Here is an 18,181-nt window from a genome sequence, read left to right as displayed (position 1 = left end):
CACTCAAAAAAAGACTGAAACAAATCATTTCAAATCATATGGTTCGATGAGTTCGCACGAATTTGTGTGTGAAATCTGCGTACGAACGTTTTCATGATTCATCAATAACTTTCGTTCTAAAATGTATTCTAAATTTACCAAACAATTTAAGAACCACAGAAACCACTCGTACGCAAAAATCACATACTTTTGGAGGCCTTAAAAACATGTTAAGATGGAATTTTAAACAGATATAGATCTTAAATAGAGAGCGTCATGTTTGCTGAGAGCGACGAACGCAAAGGCTGTGTGGAAAGCCCTTATATGGCCATGGTTTGGGCATGTTTAATGTAAATGACTAACCTCGGGCACGCAAGATTGAATTCATCAACACCTGAACGATGATAAGAACAGATTCATGTGCATAGGAATGTGTTGTGACTTAGGTGGAAATTTTTTGTTAGAAGTTCAAATGTGCATATAAATATGAATAAGGTATTCAGTTATTACTGACTAAGACCCAATGTCATCTCATTGTACCCAGTTTAAAAAAAGAGTATTATTGCGTTCATAGAGTGAACCTCTCGCTGATTGTTTACAAGGAGAAGTGAGTACGCCAGCTAGAACATGGGGCCTGTACCATGAAGACGGTTAAGGTATGTTTCAGTTTAGTTTACCATGAAAGTGGTTCGGCTTTAGCAGTGTTCATCACAACAGTAACGGCTAACCTGTGCTGTGTAATAGATCTCAAACTGAAATTGGACCAATCAGCTGTGAGCAAAGTAACACGTCTGATACAGTTTGCACTTATGTATAAAAGTATATTCTTTTACATATTCGTAATAATGATCCTTTTTTCAAAAGTATGCTAAAGTGTTCTTCTTTTCACAAGGGTTTGGCAGATGCGTATATCCAAAGTGACTTGGCATTTAAGGAAGACATGCATTTTACCAGTTAATGACTTGCTGAAAATCAAAGCCATGACCTTGGTGCAGTGCTCCGCTGTTCGAGCTTCAGCAACACTCCTGTGAACACTCATAAGTCTGCTGACTACATGCAAAAAAGGCTAGAAATGCTACGTTACTAATTAACACATTTTATTTACCGCAAATTGCTTATCAAAGGAAAACAAACAATTGCTGTCAAAACTAATTACAGCAAAAATAACGCAGAAGCTTTGTGACCCACTCTACCACAACATGGCTTCACAAACCTAGAACTATGTCTGAGGCTGATACACACAGATTCATAACACAGTAAACCTGGACCCCTGAGCAATGCAAAAGTGAATGTGGTTTAATGAGTCTTTAACCCAGTTTCTAAAACCCAGATTCCTTAAGCCCACAATGTCTGATGACACACATTGAGCACAGTAGAGGAAGCACAATGACACAGGCAGCCATCTTATAAGAGTCTTCAGATTTCACAGTTTATTAGCTATTTGCTCCTCATGGCTATATAATGGCCAAGTAACTAGCATACATCCATGCATGCATACATACATGCAAACATGCATACATACATACATGCATACATACACACATACATGTATGCATACATGCATACATACAAACATACATACATACATGCATGCATACATACATACTGTAAATTCATTTAAAAAAATCATTGTTCACTAGTGATGTTTTGCATATTCAAGGAAGACACGCTGTACTAAAATCAATGAACATACATTAACAGAAGGGTTGAAACAAAACAGACCATACACTGTAAGAAAAAAAAGAAAAATAGAAAAGATACTTGTCATTTTCTGTCGAGATTTTTCGTTACATTTACAGACATTTCCTTTCAGCCTAAAACACAACATAGAGCGTATTTCGAAATACAATGAAAACACCTGTGAAAAATCAACATGGAAAATGTTCATCTAAATACTGCACTGTGCCCAGTTTCTCTAATTGACTGTTTTTAGAGCATATATGGATGGTTTAATGGGATTTTCTACAATAATCTCTGAGAAAGCTGTCTAATCCTTCTGAACAATGGGGTACTGTACACTAAACAAACTGTTTAAGACAACAAGAGTGTTTACACAGAATATATTCTTACATATTGACTTTTTTTTGCTCAACACACTTTTAAATTACCTTTTCTAGTGTTATCTCTACAAGTTGTTTTGCTTTTATGCATGTTAATGCTCTTATGTCAAGCATAAAAATTCTTTCTTAAAACAAAGTGTACTTTCTTATAACTCACTAATTTGAATTAGAAGTGCCCATGAATCATGTCATGAAACCATATCCACTTCACAATTCTACTTCACAACATGTATGATGATGCCAAGACTGACTCATTACATTTCTCATGTATGGTTAACCAGTCACCATATAAACATCATGTCATAGAAAACACAGAGGCGAAGCTGATATCAGCAATCCCTTTGTGTTCAGTGCCAGGAGGACAACAGTACAAGTGATATTACTAATATTAATATTTCATGATTTGCGAGACTGTCCGTATTCAGCTCTCTTTTCATTCAGATTATGAAGACCAAAATGAGAGAATATTGTTTCTCTGCTAGAGACGTCTTGGGGAGCAATTCAATAAGAATAAAGAAATATAGCTGCAAGCAGCGATACAGGGCCAAGCCCCTGAAGCAGCAGCAAGAGCAGTGAAGAGCAGGAAAAATAAAAACAGCAGAAATTGAACATACATGAAAAAACAGCTGGTTCAGAAGTACAGATGAAAATTAACTCTACCCGGCCCCCTCTTTATTTTCGTAAAAATTGGACAAAATCTGAAGGAGGAGTAGCAAAAAAAAAAAAAAACTGTACTTTTCAAAATGGCCACTACTGTAATGGGCGGAGTCTTAATGTAAGATATTGATTGTGATCACCATGATGAGAGGAATCAGGTGTACTAAGTGTTATTTTTCTAGATCAAAGGGTTCAAAAGTCAAACCATTTCAATTTTGAATATTTGAACTGGTGGTGGCGCTATAGAGTTGGTCCTAGAGACTCCAAAATTGGTACAATTACTATTCATTACCATCACTACAAGTGCACCAAATTTCATAATTTCCCTATGTTCCGTTGATAGGGCTGCCATTGACTCCCATTCGGGAAATAAGAAAACTAACGGATACAATAGGGGCTATCCCCTTCGGGGCTTGGCCCCTAATAACTACACCAAGGACGATAAAATATTAATTATATTTGTTTGTGAAATATAAGTCCACACAACAGCAATAACATTAACAACACATATCATTGCAATCACTTTAAGAATGATTATTTTGCTGCAGATGTCAATAAAAGCATTGACTGCCAATCAAAATCTGTGCAGAAAGCGTGGCACAATTCCCCATCTTGCAGGTCAGCTCTGGGTTGTGTAGGATGCAGCAGGCTAGCAGGATCTGGAGTACTTGCAGGAGTTGGACACGATCACTCGTGCACTATATGATCCAGGCACCTTCCAGACAGCAACATAGTGTCGGTCCAGATCCGGCCCACATCTGGTCCAGGTGGAATCCACGGATCTGGGCCGACACTATGTTGCTGTCTGGGCTGAGTCTGCTTTTTTAATATGTTGAGAGAGTGCTAGTCTAAAACACATATAAATCTGGATATATGCCTGATTATATAATTCTCCTCCATAATTTGATGAATTATTGGTGATATGATAAACAAAACATGTAAACCATCTCTTTTAAATAGCACAATATTAATTGCAGTACAAAGCGCTGATTTTGTGAAACGATGTGGCAACCCAGACAGCAACATAGTGTCGGCCCAGATCCGGCCCACATCCGGTTACTTCATTTACATATGCATATCATAATGGTATACAATAACTGATCCTTGTGAAAAAGAAGTACACTGTAGCATACTTTTAAAAACAGAATATACTTAAGTGTGAAATTAATGTATTATGTAATAGGAGGACACTTTTAATATTATTATATTTTAAATTAGATGAAAATGTATTTAAATTTATATTAAATGCTTTTTATGCTTATTATATTAAACCCTTTAATGCTTTTTGACCCACTTAAGAAGGACATAATTACATCTTTATATGTAATGTCATTATTACTTCAAAAGTTTACTGCCAAATATACTAATCTGGTAAACTAGAATATACTTTAATGTAATTCTATTAAAACATGTATGTGTTGTGTTTAAATATATCAAGAAATGCACTTTTGTAATGAAGTTGCAATTTAGTTAATTTAAAATATATTAACCTAAAATCTAATATTGAATAAAACCCTACACTTAAAGTAGTTTAAGTACTTTACGCATGCTTTAGTTTGTTACTCAACACATCAGAATGAGTGCACTTCTATAAAGCATTACACAAGTTTATTAAAAACACAGTGACTTAAAATGCACTTTAAGGTAAAACATTTCATTTGACATTACTACAAAGTGCACTTTTTAAGTGTACTTAAGTGTTATAAAGGGATAGTTCACCCAAAAATGAAATTCTGTCATAATTTATTCACCCTTATGTTGTTTCAAACCCATATTTATTTCTTCTGTTGAACACAAAGCAAGATTTTTTGAAGAATGTTGGTAATCAAACACTTTACAGTAGACTTGACTTCCATAGTCCATAGTTGGAAAAAAATACAACATTCTTCAAAATATCTTCTTTTGTGTTCAACGGAAGAAAGAAACTGATACAGGTTTGGAAAAACTTTAGGGTGAGTAAATGATTACAAATTTTCATTTTTGGGGGAACTATTCCTTTAAGAAACATTGACTGTGATTGTGCTTTCTTTAGAAACACTTAAGCTGTTTTTTTATTTTTATTTTATTAATATGTTATTATGTTTATAAGTTTTTAAATTTACATTTAAGATTTGAAGTACACTACAAGTGCACATTCAATACAATCAAGCACATTTCTTTTTCACAGGGGAGGACACTCGATTGCAAGTGGTTAGTAATGTTTTTGCACCAATGTTGAGTGCAATACTGGCACGACCGTAAAGTGAATTTGCCCTAAAGTGAAAAATAATGGCTGCATCTGTCACTTCGCTGGCATTTTATCACAACATTTTCTGAACTGAGTTACAATACGCTAATTACAGTGATTACACCTAGTCTAACATAAATTGTTGCCAGCAACTTGAAAAAACTATCATTAGTTACTTTCAGAAGACAAGACAGTGCTGTAATGTGAACTGCTCACTGCAGAGCATGCTGAATCTGCTGCTCTTTCTGTTATTCCTTTAGGATTATCCATTGAGCTACATAAGCGTATCAAAAGAGGTTATTTACAGTATTTACATTTATGATACTGTTATTTAGATATTTAGAATACTGTAGGAGAAAGTCTAGATTACAGCTTTGCTCACTCTCAACCAACTTCATGAGATTCACGGGATGTCTTTTCAACAGGACCTGGACACTTTGAGCTGTTTTTCCTACAATATCCACTAAATCTCACCCATGTAAACAAACAATAACAATAATAATAAAATACATGTTTAGAGAAATGCATAGGCATATTTATGCATTTTATCAAAAGCACGCAGATCAAAAAGACAGAACATTTCAGTGAAGTGTGTCCAAGCATTTGACTTGTAGAGGATATTTCTAGCAATATCATCTGCGTTTTTGCAGTGGTTTTCATAAAAGATAAATCACTGATCTACTCGAAAATGCCAAAAAGACCCCTAGCAGAACCAAACGTAAGGAAATGTTCTTCCATTCACACATAATTTAGCTCTTTGTTTTGAAAAAAAAGAAAAAAAGAAAAACCCCAATGAACTTACCAACAGTGAACCCATCCACAAACAATGTTAGGACCTTTTAAGAGTAAAATGTTCCAGATATCATTACACAGGGCCGGCTGGTGATACTATCTGTGTTTTTTTTCTTTTTTTTGTTCTCCACTAGATTCTTATGCGGTCTGGGTTTTGGAGTGTGTCAGGAGCTCATGTAGAGGATAATCCTGCGGTGTTCTACTTGAATGGCTTAGACAGCATGAGGCAAGGGGTGGAGCGAGAGAACGAGAGGGGGGGGGGGTGCACTGGGAGAGGGTGGGGGAACATTGTGATGGAAAGTTGCTGGGTTGCTCTGGTGAGAGGAAATGTGTACATTTGCTTTTGTTTTTTTCCCCAATACAGAAATAAAGAAAATACACGTTCATGACTGTTTCTTAAAGGGATAGTTCACCCAAAAATGAAAATTAGCCCATGATTTACTCACCGTTAAGCCATCCTAGCTGTATATGACACTCTTCTTTCAGACGAACACAATCGGAGTTATATTTACACATTTCCTGGCTCTTCCAAGCTTTATAATGGGAGGCAAGATTTTGAAGCCCAAAAAAATGCACCCATCCATCATAAAAAGTAATCCATACGACATATGTAAAACTTTATTGGCTATAGTAACTAGCTTCCTGCAGATGACCGTACACACACTGCATGAGTCGACTTGTGCCATTGAGTAACCCCTGACGCGATGTAGGAGTATTTTATGTCGAAATTCTCCAACATTTATCTTTAAATTTCTCATTTTAGACTTCTAATTTGCGACCAGTGTTTTATTTTGCTCTATCCTCTGCACTCCCGCGTTCGTCAATGCGTCGGTCAAGCGTCACTCTTTCACCCTAAAACCATGCGTACGGCTGTCTGCCGGAAGCTAGTTATTATAGTGTGTTATTTAAGATCACATGTACAGCTAATATATTTTCAATATTTATTTATATATTATAATTGTTATATTGTCAGAGATGCTTCATTCACACACAGCATGTTTAATGCATCTAATATCTAATTAAACCTGCAGGCAGCCAGAGAAACAACACAAGGCTCCTGAAGCGAAGCCTCCACAGGTTTGGACAACTAAAATAGATCCAGTTACGAAATAAGGGAATAGTCAGGTGAACTGAGGGGACGATGTTCTGGTGGACATGGATTGACGGAGAGAGAGAGAGAGAGAGAGAGAGAGAGAGAGAGAGAGAGAGAGAGAGAGAGAGATGTTGTGTGTGATTATGGGGTGCAGAGAGACATGTCATTATTAGCATGACATCATCACCTTGGCAACAGTGATGTAATGAGAAAACATGCCATGCGTTCGAGGCAGACTTTACTTCGCCCCCGTTCAGTATTCGTTTACAGATTTTTAACAGTACTTTGCTTGCTTGCTCTCCATCTGTCTTTCATTTATTTACAAGGACTGTCAATCAATTATTCATTATTTAAACCATTATATTAATGTGGCAGATTAATTATAGTAACAAACTGGCAATATGTTGTTCATTTTGTTACACTTTATTTTACGGTGTCATTGTTACAGTGTAATTATATATTTAAAGGGCCTCTATAATGGATTTTTGAAAATTACCTTTCATGTAGTGTGTAACATACAGTGCTATGCATAAGTTTAGACACCCATGCTAAAGTTGACTAAAAAGAGGAATAAAAAAATCATCTTTTGGAAATTGAACGTAATGCCTTAATTAAAAAAAATAGGAAAAATCCAACTTTTAAGGACACCAATTTTCTTTGTGAATGAATAATGTATCGTAAATAAATAAATGTTCTTCCTTAAAATACAGGGTGCATAAGTCTGGACACCCCTGGAAATAAAAAAAATCTGCCTGCCTCTATGGGAATTTAACATAGGGGTGTCCAGACTTATGCACCCTGTATTTTAAGGAAGAACATTTATTTATTTTCGATACATTATTCATTCATAAAGAAAATTGGTGTCCTTAAAGGTTGGATTTTTGCCTACTTGAACCTCAAACCAGCAGCTGATTCCTGTGGATACTGGACAGCATCATGTCGAGAAGACGCTGTGCTCTATAATGTGAAAGTAAAGCCAGTTTTTTTTACACTGCCCAAGGACAAGCATGTGAAGAATCAGTGGTTAAAGTTCATCTTTACCATGATATCACAGCAGTATAATCCTAAACTTTTGCTGTGTTCCCTTTATTTCACTGAAGACTGCTTCTCAAATCTCAGAGTTCAATGCAGGATTCACAAACCGCTTGCTCTTGAAAGATGGTGTTCAAAATACTTAGTTTTGAGTTTTATATTGTGTAGATCTCCTGCTAACTGGCTAACTCACGTTATCACTGTCTTACTGAAATACTTCTGCTAATCAGTTCTGGGCCACTATTACCTGTAACTGTGTCTATTAATGCAGATTGTCTGTCGTTCTCACTACTTTGAGGAAAGATTAAGCATGGAGCAAGATTTGTTTTACCAACGTTTATGTTTCATCAGATCATTCACGATAGAGCTCGGCTAATGTATACATTGCATACATGCACTGTTATTGATACAGTTTCCACGTATTCACCGCAATATATTAGAAAAATACTCTGTAAATAAATTAGTACAAGTAAAATAATCGGTTTGTTGATGGACATGCACTTGTTAATGCTGATGGTGAGGAATTACAGTTGCAACATCTCATATAATATACCTCAAACTGAGTAGTGTATCACTGAGAAACACTGAGTCCTGCTCGAGTCGTCCTTGCGATGGAGGTTCGGGTTGAATAACTAGTTCTTCCAATGTTTCATCATTGGACTCGCGCTCGCATTGATATGATTAAATCGACATCATTGTTTGTTTGTCAAGACTGAGCTGTCCAGCCAATCAGAGCAGAGTAGCTCGCGGAAAGGAGGGATTTAGAGAGATTGATTCATCTGACGAGCAAATGTATATTATGAGGAAATGAAACAGTGTTTTGGCCTTTGATGCATGTAAACATGTTGTAGGAGACTCCAAAACAACATTAGGAAACTTTAAAATAGCATAATAGGGGCACTTTAAGTACTGAGTAATATTAAGCAACTACATGTACTTACTATAGGGTTAGAGTAGGATTAGGATTTGGTTGAGGGTTAGTTGCATGTAATTATGCATAATTTACTGTCATTACTATGGTAAGTACATGTAACATATTTAACAAGGACAATGTAAAATAAAGTTACCGTTCATTACCGTGCAAAAAGACGTTTTGCATTTGGTACTTCAAGCTTTAAATGCTCTAATGGTTGGAAATATTAGGGACTACACATACAGGTCAGAGAACATTATTAAATGTCTACATTTTTATCAGCATAACTACATATATGTTTTAAATTAATGTGTTAAATTGACACCCTTAATATTTATGTTTAGCAGCTACTTTTATCCACAGCAATTTATAGTGCATTTAAGCAATATATTTTTATCAGTATGTGTGTTTGTGACCTGGTCTACCAGCCTCAGACGTCACGGCTGAACCAAAATATAACATATACAAAATATACAACAGAAATTAAAGAGAAGTGCCGTGAACTGAATCATACCTGTCACGCAACTGTCTGTGACTTCTCTTATAAAACAGTTTTTTTTTTTTTTTTTCGCAAACTCTAAAAATAGATCAATCTAAATGAATGTTTAAGAGCAAATATGTTGAAGATTAGCATATGGGCTGTTGATTCATAAAATGATAAGCTTTTTCTTCAGCGGTTTATTCAGCGTAGTGAAGCCTCTCCTCCATTGACATCCATTCAAAAAAAAAAAAAGGCTTCTTGTCTCCTTCCTTGTGTTCAGTTGCAGGCTTGCCTTCGAGTCGCTTTGGCCAAACCCCCTCATGGAAGAAGAACGCCGCCGTCGTGTTTATAACTTTGAAAATGAGTGCTCATTGCAGTAAACTTGCACAACGTTCTTGAATATATCATTTATTAGATGCACGCTGGTCTGTTATTGTAGGACATATTGAGATCGACGTTACATTTTCACACCCCTAAACATGACGCAAAGCAAAACAAACTGTGATTGTTTGCTTTACATGTCGGTCAGATGGACTCTGGTAAGTCCTTGGCCAATGAAAGCCATCAGTCTGAACGTCTTGCTACGTGAGACTAGTTGAGCTTCAGGGAAACCAAAGAAGAGGGAAGAAATGGGATCAGGACAAAGAATAATTGTGACTCTGACTTGTGCAACCTGGCCATAATTCATTTCTGGAGCACTAAATGCTGCACCACTTTGTTTCATGAAATAGTACATGCCACTATTTCTTGGATGGTTTTCTTTGAAAACACTGTGTTAACAAATGTATAGTGAATGAAAACTACCACACATACATGTAAACCTATTATAGTAAGCAGATTTCAGAGACTGCTGCTAAATATATCACACCAGTCTCCCTGGTAAGTATACTGGCCTGATAAGAAGTTTCTAATTAATAGAAACAAACTATTAGATTTGAACTATTTGAACTATTGACCTATTGAACTATTAGAAACAAACATTAGATTACTTTTGTCTACAGTCACTCAAAGCACTGCATTATGATTTGCAGTGCTACTTTCACAGTCATTTGACTTTAATAATGCACATATGATTTGAAACATCTGAAAAGACAGTTAAAACCGACTTTAGATCATAATAAGTTGAATTCTGAAAGGGTGCTTGACTGGATACATCGCTCCATGCTCTTCTCCATCATTAAAAAGCTCAGATAATGCTCATCTCCATAATTTGATGAATTATTGCTGCCATAATTGCTAGGAAAAAAAGTATATTTTAAATAAAAATCTGTTTGCTTTCCACAAGCGGAAATAGAGCATTGTTAACTGTGGCAGACATATGAGGCACAATCTATAATGAGCCTAATTTACATAGAAAGGAGGCATGATTGTGCTGAACACATCAGCACAAAATATCAGCACTAAAACAAAAAATCCCAAAACTGTCACACACACATAAACAAAACAAAACACAAGGTAAAGTCCAGGCCTGGTCTTCTCTCATCCTTCACTGTCGTGAGAGATACCAATCTCATTATCAATCACTCATCCTGCTTGCCAAAATTAGGGGCCATTTACACGACACCATTTTCAACTAAAAACATAAACTTTTTATGCATTTTGGCCGTTCATTTACACGACAACAGCGTTTTGTGTGCGTGAAAACACAATGTTTTGAAAATGGGTTTCAAAGTGCAAGTTTTTGAAAACGGTCTCCGTTTTAACAACAAAATTGCGAGTTTCTAAAGACAATGACGTCATACACATGCATATTACGTGTTCAGTCTATAGTGTTTCATCGCCATCTAATGGCCTGGCAGCAGAATACAGCGTTTTTTAGTCGTTTTGTGAATGGGGATCGTTTTGACAATGGACTCGTCTGTACGTGGAAAACGCCTCGGTTACGACTGTAACCTCGGTTCCCTGAAGAGGGAACGAGCGTTGCGTCGAGTTTGACGCTATGGGAACGCTTTGCGTGATGACGTCTTGAAGCACATGTAAAATCAGTCCAATGGTGTGGCGGAACGTCAGAGGCGGGTGACGTCACGTACCAGGAAGCTATAAAAGCCGGCCCGAAACAGAAAACGAAAGCTTCGTAAAGTCTGAAGTCGTGTTGACAGGCATGAAGGAGATATGGCAAGGTGACGCAACGCTCGTTCCCTCTTCAGGGAACCGAGGTTACAGTCGTAACCGAGGCGTTCCCTTTCAAGGGAACTCGCGTTGCGTCGAGTTTGACGCTATGGGAACGTCTATACCAACGCCTCCATAGCTACAAATGTCTGTCCTGTGTGAAATCTGGTGAGCAGCACTAGGAAGACAAAACATGAGACCCTGGAGCAGAGTCTAGATCCAGAGAGTAGAACCTGACGAAAGTGTGCGGTGAGGACCAGCCTGCCGCATCACAAACGTCCTGTAACGAAACTCCTGATATAAGGGCCTTAGAGGCCGCCATACTCCTCGTAGAGTGCGACCGGACAGCCAAAGGAGAAGGCTGTCCAGCCGCCTCATAAGCAAGTGAGATAGTCTCAACCACCCACTGCTCATCCTTTGCTTAGACACTGGACCTCCCTTGTTAGGGGAGCAAATGTCACTTTTACGCCACAGGGCAGCTCTGTGGACATACGCGTCTAACGCCCAAACAGGGCAAAGCAAATTATTCGCCTCCTGGTCCGATTTCGAAAGGGAGGAGGACCTCCAAGTGCCACGAGGGAAACGAGATACCAAAGGGGTCTTTCCCCACAGACATTCCACCCAAAGGACTGTGGTAAGCACCTACGGCCACCACATAAACCTTTAAAGTGGACGGGGTCAGACCTGCAGTGAACCGCTCTTGCAGGAACTCCAGAACTGTACCAATTGGGCAGTTGACTGGATCCAACCGACGGTCACTACACAAAGAGGTGAATACTCTCCAGTTCAGGGCATAAAGTTTCCTCGTGGAGGGAGCTCTGGACTGTAGAATGGTCTCAACAACCTCAGTTGAGAGACCTGACTCTATGAGCTGGGCCCCCTCAGAGGCCAAGCCCACAGGTTCCACAGTTCTGGTCGGGGGTGAAAAATCGAGCCCCCTGCTTGGGACAGAAGGTCCCTCCTGACGGGTAGCTCCAGAGGAGGCCCGTCGAGGAGGGACACAAGATCGGGAAACCATACTCTGCCCGGCCAGCGCGGGGCTATAAGAAGCAGGCAAACCCGGTCCCTGCGAACTCTTTCCAGAACTCCCGGGAGCAGAGCAACTGGGGGAAAGGCGTACAGACGTAGCCTCGGCCACGTCTGTACCATAGCATCCAGTCCCAGAGGAGCTGGATGCGTGAGGGAGAACCAAAGCGGACAGTGAGACGTCTCTCGAGACGCAAACAGATCCACTTAAAATTTCCATATCAGCTCCACCACCTCGGGGGTGGAGCCACCATTCCCCGGGCCTCGGCCCCTGTCTCGACAGAGTGTCTGCTCCTATATTCTGGACCCCGGGGATGTAGGCTGCCTTGAGTGACAGCAACTTCCCCTGGGACCACAAGAGGATATGGCGTGCCAGCGCAGACCCCCTTGATATAGGCGACTACCGACGTGTTGTCCGTATGTACTACACATGGTGTCCCCTGAGACCTGTGATAAAGCTCCTCAGAGCCCGGAAGACAGCTAACATCTCTAGGCTATAGAATGCCAGGAACGATGATGGTCTTCCCACAGACCTTGAGATGAGCGACCCTCAGGATCGCTCCCCAACCCGTGAGGGAAGCATCCGTCGTTAGCAGTTTGCGACGACAAGGAGCTCCCAGCACTGGGCCCTGGGACAGGAACCAAGGTTTCTTCCACATAACCAAGGCACGTAGGCATCACCGCGTGACCTTGATTGTGCGAAATGGGTTGCCCCTCGGGGAAAAACCCTCTGGTCCTGAGCCACCACTGCAGGGGCCTCATGTGCAGCAGTCCAAAAGGTATCCCGTTGGAAGCTGCTGCCATGAGACCCAACAGTCTCTGGAACTGTTTGACAGTGAGTAGCTGGCCTAGCTTTACACTTCTCACAGCTGCCAGGATCGAAGCGTGGCGATGACAGGCGCGCCTGCATCGACACTGAATCCCAAACCACGCCTAAAAAAGTGGTCCTCTAAAATAGAGAAGCACACTCTTCTTGGCGTTCAGCCGTAACCCCAACTCTTTCATATGGGCGAGAACAACATCTCGATGTTGAACCGCCATCTAATGCGACTGAGCTAAAATCAACCAATCGTCGATGTAGTTCGTGATGCGAATACCCCGGAGGCGCAGAGGCGCCAGAGCTGCATCCACGCATTTGGTGAAAGTGCGGGGTGATAAAGCCAGGCCGAATGGAAGAACTCGATATTGGTATGCTTTGCCCCCGAAAGCAAACCTCAGGAACTTCCAATGACACGGACGGATGGAAATATGCGTCCTTGAGGTCTATCGTGACAAACCAGTCCTCGGACTAATCTGTGGCACGATTGTCTCAATGTTAACATTTTGAACTTGAGCTGCATGACAACTCGAAGACCTAAAATGGGACGCAATCCCCCGTCCTACTTTGGAACTATGAAGTACCGGCTGTAAAACCCGGTTTCCCTGTTGGAGGGAGGTACATATTCTATGGCCCCTTTCTCTAACAGAGTGTTTACTTCCTGTTCCATAACCAGAACCTGCTCGGGGCCCACCATTGTGGGCAGGACCCCCATAAACCGCGGTGGGCGTTACTAGAATTGTATCTAATACCCTTTTTCCACGGTCTGCAGGACCCAACGAGAAACATTTGACAGTAGCTTCCACGCTGTCAAAGATTCTACTAGAGGTACCAGTCTCTCGAGACTGGTTTCTGGATTTTGTTGCTGTTGAGTAGGGAACGACCAAACAGACTGCTGGCAGGGAACGACCAAACAGACTGCTCTAGCACCCTCCTCAGAGGGGGCGGGCATCCCGAGGCCACTACGTTTCCGGGTGGACCTTGAGATATGTGCTCGCCGGAGACCGCTGCGCCCTGTAACGCCGGAGGCGGCAGGGTTGGCAGAACGGTCCCCTGAGGGCACCGAAGAGAGACGGGCACCGTGAAAAGAGGTGTTAACCGCTCTGCTTCGGGGGGACTACCCTCATTTGTCCTGAGCCCTCAGACATCAGGACTTTTTCCCAGCAGCCTTCTTGGCGGTAATAACGGTCCGCAGATCCGTTTTACCCCTCGAAGACTGCTGGGTTTGAGAGCGTCCTCCGTGTCCCCGAGATTTTTGTGGGGGAGCACGGGAGGAAACGCTCTGTTTCTGAGTGGCGCGGTGCTCAGTGCTCTTTTTAGAGGAGTGAGGCTGCTCCCGCTCAGCAGCCTCATAGAAAGAACGGCGGGGGAGAAGTTTCTGAAGTGCAGCTGCCTGTTTTGAAGCTTCTTGTGACTTCGCTACAGCACTATTAACTGCGTCTCCAAATAACCCTTGCGTGGATACTGGTGCATCTAAAAGAACATGTTTTTCTTTGTCCTTTATGTCACTTAAGTTGAGCCACAGATGCCTCTCAGTGGCCACCAGGGCTGCCATAGAGCGGCCGATGGATTTAGCCGTCTCCTTGGTGGCCCTGAGAGACAAATCCGTGGCTCTACGCAGTTCAGACACCGTATCAGCACTAATACCCCCGCCCTCCTCAAAATCACCCAATAACTCAGCCTGGTAAGCCTGCATTATGGACATTGTATGTAAACACGCTGCAGCTTGACCGGCGGCGGCATAAGCTTTATGAACCAGGGAAGAAGTAACTTTTACTGGCTTGGATGGAAGTGCAGGAGCCTTCAGAGAAGATGCCGTTGCTGGAGAGAGATAGCTCGCGAGCGTCTCTTCCACCTTCGGCATCTCCCCATAACCATGCTCTTTATAATTGTGAATGGATGAATAGTGTGATGTTTGTGCAGTATACACTCGATATGACACTGGTTTCGCCCACGATCTCGACACCTCGGTGTGGAGATCGGGGAAAAACGGCAGGCTCCTGCGCTGGGGCTGCGCACGAGATGGCAGGAAGCGTTCGTCGAGCTTACTTTTCGAACGAACGTCCTGCCTATCTTCTGGCCACTCAATAGACAGTCTGTCAACAGCTCTAGTAATGACATCGAGCAGTTCCTCAAACGCATGAGACTGAGGTGGCGAATCCTCAGACTCAGCTACAATACTCACAACATCCAACTCCTCAGAGCTGGATAGTTGCAGTACTGGTACCTCTATCGGGGGGGAAGAAACCGCAGCGCGTGCTTCCACACCCTGATAAGAGGCACTGGATCTATCAGACGGATGCTGAGATAAGGCAGAGCCCGTCTCAACATCCACTGATAAATCCATCTGTGAACCCCAGGTCTGAGATCGATGCCGTGCCTCGGCAGCGGCGGGACCCGAGCCCTGGGGAGCGTGGGAGGGATTGAACCGAGCCAAGCGGGATCGGAGCGTACGCAATGGAAGCGCACAGCAATGCACACAGTCACCACCCTCGAGTGCTGACTGGGCATGCTCCTCTCCCAAACAAACAACACAAAGAGTGTGTGTGTCACCTCCCGTTAAATAACGCGGGCAGGGATGGACACACACTCTAAACTGCTGCTCGCTCGCCATACTGAATATATATATATATGATATAGACAGACAACACCAAATATACAGACAGATTTCACACAGAGCGCAACTGAAGACTCAGAAAGCTTTTGTTTTCTGTTTCGGGCCGGCTTTTATAGCTTCCTGGTACGTGACGTCACCCGCCTCTGACGTTCCGCCACACCATTGGACTGATTTTACATGTGCTTCAAGACGTCATCACGCAAAGCGTTCCCATAGCGTCAAACTCGACGCAACGCGAGTTCCCTTGAAAGGGAACTCAAAGGAAAATCTACTCAGTTTTAAGCATATGGTTGTCGTGTAAACGTAACCATAGCTTCAGCTCAAACTAATATAAAATGGTATGAAAATTAAATCAAACTAAATTCAATCCATTTTTTTTCAGACTCTTAAGCTCATGCACTGTGTTCTCGAGTAAATAAAATACTTGATAGCTCTGTCAAAAATATTTGAATCGCAAGGAAGGACTTCACTTTGCCTGAGATAAACAAAGAAACTGGGCACAAATGAAAGTATGTAGCAAGTGTTGTCAGTGAAATGGTGAGGGAGGAGTGTAAGAGAGAGAGAGAGAGAGAGGCCGATCACCCAGGTGAGCTCTGGCTAAACAGATCAGAGCAGAGACGCCACAGCTAATAACCGAGGAGCTTACAGCATGTAAGAAAAGCATGCTGGGAGTTGCCAGGGAACAGCGCTCCCTCAGATAGGGCTTTCATCAGAAGAAGCCTGATTGGCTGAGCTGTGATTAAGCAAGTCATGTGACTGGAGGTTCAAGGGGTCTGATGTAATGTGGAAGAACGGCCATTAAGAGATTAATCATCAGAGAGAGAGAGAATGTGTGTTTGTGATCCTCTGGCGACACAGTGATCGTTAGAAACATCTATTTTCCGGAATGATTTTGTGATTATAGTAAATAGTAAATATAAAAAGTAGAGATGATCTAGTCTAGTGGTTGAGCTCCACCTTAAGATGTTCAGTGGTTTATCTCTAAACTCAGCATGTCACACACACTCGTGACACTCCCATCATGCTGTTGGCAAGAGAAAGCGTGACCAAAATCAAGATAGAAAGAAGGAGAAACAGGAGACGGGATGAGAGATTCAAAGCTACAGTCCCAAATATTTGTTATTTCCCTGAATGAGATTCCTGCAGTCCTGTCACAGATCATCGCTCTTCGCCAACGCAGTGATGACCAGAGGAAGAAAGCATTTTCTTCACAGTAGATTATTGATGTGCCAGTAAACTAATTCATTTGTACACTGTAATAGTAAACAAATCGTTTATTAAATTACTTATTAAATCATCTTCATACTGAGACCCTCCAAACCCTGTTACATATGTAAAAATATTGTGTCTGTATGTGCTAAAACATGAATATTTCTGCTCATTCAATTAAAAAAAAAAAAGTACACATAGAACTGTTAAAACAAAAACAAAAAAAATAACTAAGGAAATATTTACTTTGGTTGAGGATTTTATTTTTAATAATCTGTTAATTGTGTTTTGTTAGTGTCGCTTAGTGAATATGCAAAAATATTTACTTATCAAAAAATTATAATGTTAGATAGCCATTAAGCCCAAAAAATATGAAAAAAGTTATGAAAAAGAAGTTAATCAAGTGTGCTATTATTAATATACTTCTTTTAAACTAAAAATGAGAAAGTATACTTTCAGTCTTTTTATGTACTTAAAATTGCACTTAAGTATACTTGACTTATACTGACAGAAAAGCCTAAGTATACTGTATTTGTCCTATACATGTACTCAATCTTTTGATCGTTAGATACTTAAATTAAGTATTCTAAGTATACTTGGCTTGTAGTTGTGTTTACTATCTTGATTGACTATAGCCTATTAAATACTTTTTTCACATAGTTTTACATACTGTCTAATAAACTTACATTGTTTGGAAATATTGATTTATAAAGAAAACAGATATGATGCTAATTCTGAGTATCTGAATTTGTGTGTAGTGTACATATGAATTTCACCTTGTCTGATTCATTTAACTACTCTCCTCCTATAAATGTTGGGTCTGAACGGGAAACTCCTATGCATATGCAATAAGGTCAACAGCAACAATAACCGTTTCCACGCCTTTTCAGCACTAATTTTTAAATCCTGACAGTAGATTTTTAAACACCAAAAAGAGGGTTAAAACAGTTTACACTGTTACTCTTAAAGTATACTTAAAAATATACTTTTATACACTAAAAAGTGGGACAATTCAGTCCTAAGTAGTATTGAAACAGTACAATTAAAAATATACTTTTAGTACATTGCTATTAGTATGCTAACTACATAAAGTATACTTACTAAAATGAACTTGAAGTATACTTTTTTTTTAAGGGTTAACAAGGACAATACACACACATTAGTTTTAA

General features: G+C 40.5%; 1 protein-coding gene across 2 annotated transcripts in view; it reads right to left on the bottom strand.

Moving 5' to 3' along the window:
- Positions 1 to 18,181, bottom strand: part of pacsin1a (protein kinase C and casein kinase substrate in neurons 1a) — a 53,095-nt gene that overhangs the window by 16,090 nt on the left and 18,824 nt on the right. Inside the window, exon 1 of one of the 2 annotated variants that reach the window (XM_084099983.1) lies at positions 5,726 to 5,908. The exons of the other annotated variant lie outside the window; for it this stretch is intronic. The gene's annotated coding sequence lies outside the window, so the exon portion shown is untranslated. Of the gene's footprint in view, positions 1 to 5,725; positions 5,909 to 18,181 lie in introns of those variants that run through there. 2 annotated transcript variants of the gene reach the window in all.

Source organism: Abramis brama (assembly GCF_963993115.1).
Source record: "Abramis brama genome assembly, chromosome: 22".
Classification (NCBI taxonomy): domain Eukaryota; kingdom Metazoa; phylum Chordata; class Actinopteri; order Cypriniformes; family Leuciscidae; genus Abramis; species Abramis brama.
Note: the sequence above shows the minus strand (reverse complement) of the source record. Positions and strands in the feature narration are given on the sequence as shown.